This window comes from Equus asinus, unplaced genomic scaffold, assembly GCF_041296235.1.
Source record: "Equus asinus isolate D_3611 breed Donkey unplaced genomic scaffold, EquAss-T2T_v2 contig_158, whole genome shotgun sequence".
Lineage (NCBI taxonomy): Eukaryota > Metazoa > Chordata > Mammalia > Perissodactyla > Equidae > Equus > Equus asinus.
In genome coordinates, this window is record NW_027224803.1 from 74,086 (window position 1) to 79,846 (window position 5,761).

Here is a 5,761-nt window from a genome sequence, read left to right on the forward strand (position 1 = left end):
GCAGACCTGGCAAAAAAGCAACAGTGAGAAATCTACCCTCTGAAACCGACGAAGATGGACAACAGAGGCTAGCTCAGGTGGCAATTTTTAAGGAAAAATAAAAGGAAGTGCGTGGAGACCTGGGGAAAAAGCAACACGGAGAAATCTACCCTCTAGAACTGAGAAAGAAGCGCAACAGAGGCTAGCTCAGGTGGCAATCTTTAAGCAAAAAAAATAAGATAAAAAAATACAATGGCGAGGAGACCCGGTGAAAAAGCAACCCTGAAAAAGGTACCCTCTGAAACTGAGGAAGCAGGGCAACAGTGCCTAGCTCAGGTGACAATCTTTAAGCAAAAGAAACACACAAGGGCGTGGGGAGCTGGCGAAAAGGCAACACTGAGAAATCCACCCTCTGAAACGGACGAAGATGGGCAACAGAGGCTAGCTCAGGTGGCAATCTTTAAGCAAAAGAAACACACAAGGGCGTGGAGACCTGGGGAAAAAGCAACACGGAGAAATCCACCCTCTGAAACTGAGGAAGATGGGCAAGAGAGGCTACCTCAGGTGGCAATCCTTAAGCAAAAACAAAGCACAAAGGCGTGGAGCCCTGGGGACAAAGCAACCCTGAAATATCTACCCTCTGAAACTGAGGAACATGGGCAAGAGAGGCTGGCTTCAGGTGGCAATCTTTAAGCAAAAGAAACACACAAGGGCGTGGGGAGCTGGGGAAAAAGCAACCCTGAAATATCTACCCTCTGAAACTGAGGAAGATGGGCAAGAGAGGCTGGCTTCAGGTGGCAATCTTTAAGCAAAAGAAACACACAAGGGCGTGGGGAGCTGGGGAAAAGGCAACACTGAGAAATCCACCCTCTGAAACGGACGAAGATGGGCAACAGAGGCTAGCTCAGGTGGCAATCGTTAAGCAAAAGAAACACACAAGGGCGTGGAGGCCTGGGGAAAAAGCAACACGGAGAAATCCACCCTCTGAAACTGAGGGACATGGGCAAAAGAAGCTAGCTCAGGTTGCAACCTTTAAGCAGAAAAAAAACACAAGGGCGTGCAGACCTGGCAAAAAAGCCACAGTGAGAAATCTACCCTCTGAAACCGACGAAGATGGACAACAGAGGCTAGCTCAGGTGGCAATTTTTAAGGAAAAATAAAAGGAAGTGCGTGGAGACCTGGGGAAAAAGCAACACGGAGAAATCTACCCTCTAGAACTGAGAAAGAAGCGCAACAGAGGCTAGCTCAGGTGGCAATCTTTAAGCAAAAAAAATAAGATAAAAAAATACAATGGCGAGGAGACCCGGTGAAAAAGCAACCCTGAAAAAGGTACCCTCTGAAACTGAGGAAGCAGGGCAACAGTGCCTAGCTCAGGTGACAATCTTTAAGCAAAAGAAACACACAAGGGCGTGGGGAGCTGGCGAAAAGGCAACACTGAGAAATCCACCCTCTGAAACGGACGAAGATGGGCAACAGAGGCTAGCTCAGGTGGCAATCTTTAAGCAAAAGAAACACACAAGGGCGTGGAGACCTGGGGAAAAAGCAACACGGAGAAATCCACCCTCTGAAACTGAGGAAGATGGGCAAGAGAGGCTACCTCAGGTGGCAATCCTTAAGCAAAAACAAAGCACAAAGGCGTGGAGCCCTGGGGACAAAGCAACCCTGAAATATCTACCCTCTGAAACTGAGGAACATGGGCAAGAGAGGCTAGCTCAGGTGGCAATCGTTAAGCAAAAACAAAACACAAAGGCGTGGAGACCTGGGGAAAAAGCAACCCTGAAATATCTACCCTCTGAAACTGAGGAAGATGGGCAAGAGAGGCTGGCTTCAGGTGGCAATCTTTAAGCAAAAGAAACACACAAGGGCGTGGAGGCCTGGGGAAAAAGCAACACGGAGAAATCCACCCTCTGAAACTGAGGGACATGGGCAAAAGAAGCTAGCTCAGGTTGCAACCTTTAAGCAGAAAAAAAACACAAGGGCGTGCAGACCTGGCAAAAAAGCAACAGTGAGAAATCTACCCTCTGAAACCGACGAAGATGGACAACAGAGGCTAGCTCAGGTGGCAATTTTTAAGGAAAAATAAAAGGAAGTGCGTGGAGACCTGGGGAAAAAGCAACACGGAGAAATCTACCCTCTAGAACTGAGAAAGAAGCGCAACAGAGGCTAGCTCAGGTGGCAATCTTTAAGCAAAAAAAATAAGATAAAAAAATACAATGGCGAGGAGACCCGGTGAAAAAGCAACCCTGAAAAAGGTACCCTCTGAAACTGAGGAAGCAGGGCAACAGTGCCTAGCTCAGGTGACAATCTTTAAGCAAAAGAAACACACAAGGGCGTGGGGAGCTGGCGAAAAGGCAACACTGAGAAATCCACCCTCTGAAACGGACGAAGATGGGCAACAGAGGCTAGCTCAGGTGGCAATCTTTAAGCAAAAGAAACACACAAGGGCGTGGAGACCTGGGGAAAAAGCAACACGGAGAAATCCACCCTCTGAAACTGAGGAAGATGGGCAAGAGAGGCTACCTCAGGTGGCAATCCTTAAGCAAAAACAAAGCACAAAGGCGTGGAGCCCTGGGGACAAAGCAACCCTGAAATATCTACCCTCTGAAACTGAGGAACATGGGCAAGAGAGGCTAGCTCAGGTGGCAATCGTTAAGCAAAAACAAAACACAAAGGCGTGGAGACCTGGGGAAAAAGCAACCCTGAAATATCTACCCTCTGAAACTGAGGAAGATGGGCAAGAGAGGCTGGCTTCAGGTGGCAATCTTTAAGCAAAAGAAACACACAAGGGCGTGGGGAGCTGGGGAAAAGGCAACACTGAGAAATCCACCCTCTGAAAGGGACGAAGATGGGCTACAGAGGCTACCTCAGGTGGCAATCGTTAAGCAAAAGAAACACACAAGGGCGTGGAGGCCTGGGGAAAAAGCAACACGGAGAAATCCACCCTCTGAAACTGAGGAACATGGGCAAAAGAAGCTAGCTCAGGTTGCAACCTTTAAGCAGAAGAAAAACACAAGGGCGTGCAGACCTGGCAAAAAAGCCACAGTGAGAAATCTACCCTCTGAAACCGACGAAGATGGACAACAGAGGCTAGCTCAGGTGGCAATTTTTAAGGAAAAATAAAAGGAAGTGCGTGGAGACCTGGGGAAAAAGCAACACGGAGAAATCTACCCTCTAGAACTGAGAAAGAAGCGCAACAGAGGCTAGCTCAGGTGGCAATCTTTAAGCAAAAAAAATAAAATAAAAAAATACAATGGCGAGGAGACCCGGTCAAAAAGCAACCCTGAAAAAGGTACCCTCTGAAACTGAGGAAGCAGGGCAACAGTGCCTAGCTCAGGTGACAATCTTTAAGCAAAAGAAACACACAAGGGCGTGGGGAGCTGGCGAAAAGGCAACACTGAGAAATCCAGCCTCTGAAACGGACGAAGATGGGCAACAGAGGCTAGCTCAGGTGGCAATCTTTAAGCAAAAGAAACACACAAGGGCGTGGAGACCTGGGGAAAAAGCAACACGGAGAAATCCACCCTCTGAAACTGAGGAAGATGGGCAAGAGAGGCTACCTCAGGTGGCAATCCTTAAGCAAAAACAAAGCACAAAGGCGTGGAGCCCTGGGGACAAAGCAACCCTGAAATATCTACCCTCTGAAACTGAGGAACATGGGCAAGAGAGGCTAGCTCAGGTGGCAATCGTTAAGCAAAAACAAAACACAAAGGCGTGGGGACCTGGGGAAAAAGCAACCCTGAAATATCTACCCTCTGAAACTGAGGAAGATGGGCAAGAGAGGCTGGCTTCAGGTGGCAATCTTTAAGCAAAAGAAACACACAAGGGCGTGGGGAGCTGGGGAAAAGGCAACACTGAGAAATCCACCCTCTGAAAGGGACGAAGATGGGCTACAGAGGCTACCTCAGGTGGCAATCGTTAAGCAAAAGAAACACACAAGGGCGTGGAGGCCTGGGGAAAAAGCAACACGGAGAAATCCACCCTCTGAAACTGAGGAACATGGGCAAAAGAAGCTAGCTCAGGTTGCAACCTTTAAGCAGAAAAAAAACACAAGGGCGTGCAGACCTGGCAAAAAAGCAACAGTGAGAAATCTACCCTCTGAAACCGACGAAGATGGACAACAGAGGCTAGCTCAGGTGGCAATTTTTAAGGAAAAATAAAAGGAAGTGCGTGGAGACCTGGGGAAAAAGCAACACGGAGAAATCTACCCTCTAGAACTGAGAAAGAAGCGCAACAGAGGCTAGCTCAGGTGGCAATCTTTAAGCAAAAAAAATAAAATAAAAAAAAACAATGGCGAGGAGACCCGGTCAAAAAGCAACCCTGAAAAAGGTACCCTCTGAAACTGAGGAAGCAGGGCAACAGTGCCTAGCTCAGGTGACAATCTTTAAGCAAAAGAAACACACAAGGGCGTGGGGAGCTGGCGAAAAGGCAACACTGAGAAATCCACCCTCTGAAACGGACGAAGATGGGCAACAGAGGCTAGCTCAGGTGGCAATCTTTAAGCAAAAAAAATAAGATAAAAAAATACAATGGCGAGGAGACCCGGTCAAAAAGCAACCCTGAAAAAGGTACCCTCTGAAACTGAGGAAGCAGGGCAACAGTGCCTAGCTCAGGTGACAATCTTTAAGCAAAAGAAACACACAAGGGCGTGGGGAGCTGGCGAAAAGGCAACACTGAGAAATCCAGCCTCTGAAACGGACGAAGATGGGCAACAGAGGCTAGCTCAGGTGGCAATCTTTAAGCAAAAGAAACACACAAGGGCGTGGAGACCTGGGGAAAAAGCAACACGGAGAAATCCACCCTCTGAAACTGAGGAAGATGGGCAAGAGAGGCTACCTCAGGTGGCAATCCTTAAGCAAAAACAAAGCACAAAGGCGTGGAGCCCTGGGGACAAAGCAACTCTGAAATATCTACCCTCTGAAACTGAGGAACATGGCCAAGAGAGGCTAGCTCAGGTGGCAATCGTTAAGCAAAAACAAAACACAAAGGCGTGGAGACCTGGGGAAAAAGCAACCCTGAAATATCTACCCTCTGAAACTGAGGAAGATGGGCAAGAGAGGCTGGCTTCAGGTGGCAATCTTTAAGCAAAAGAAACACACAAGGGCGTGGGGAGCTGGGGAAAAGGCAACACTGAGAAATCCACCCTCTGAAACGGACGAAGATGGGCAACAGAGGCTACCTCAGGTGGCAATCGTTAAGCAAAAGAAACACACAAGGGCGTGGAGGCCTGGGGAAAAAGCAACACGGAGAAATCCACCCTCTGAAACTGAGGAACATGGGCAAAAGAAGCTAGCTCAGGTTGCAACCTTTAAGCAGAAGAAAAACACAAGGGCGTGCAGACCTGGCAAAAAAGCAACAGTGAGAAATCTACCCTCTGAAACCGACGAAGATGGACAACAGAGGCTAGCTCAGGTGGCAATTTTTAAGGAAAAATAAAAGGAAGTGCGTGGAGACCTGGGGAAAAAGCAACACGGAGAAATCTACCCTCTAGAACTGAGAAAGAAGCGCAACAGAGGCTAGCTCAGGTGGCAATCTTTAAGCAAAAAAAATAAGATAAAAAAATACAATGGCGAGGAGACCCGGTGAAAAAGCAACCCTGAAAAAGGTACCCTCTGAAACTGAGGAAGCAGGGCAACAGTGCCTAGCTCAGGTGACAATCTTTAAGCAAAAGAAACACACAAGGGCGTGGGGAGCTGGCGAAAAGGCAACACTGAGAAATCCACCCTCTGAAACGGACGAAGATGGGCAACAGAGGCTAGCTCAGGTGGCAATCTTTAAGCAAAAG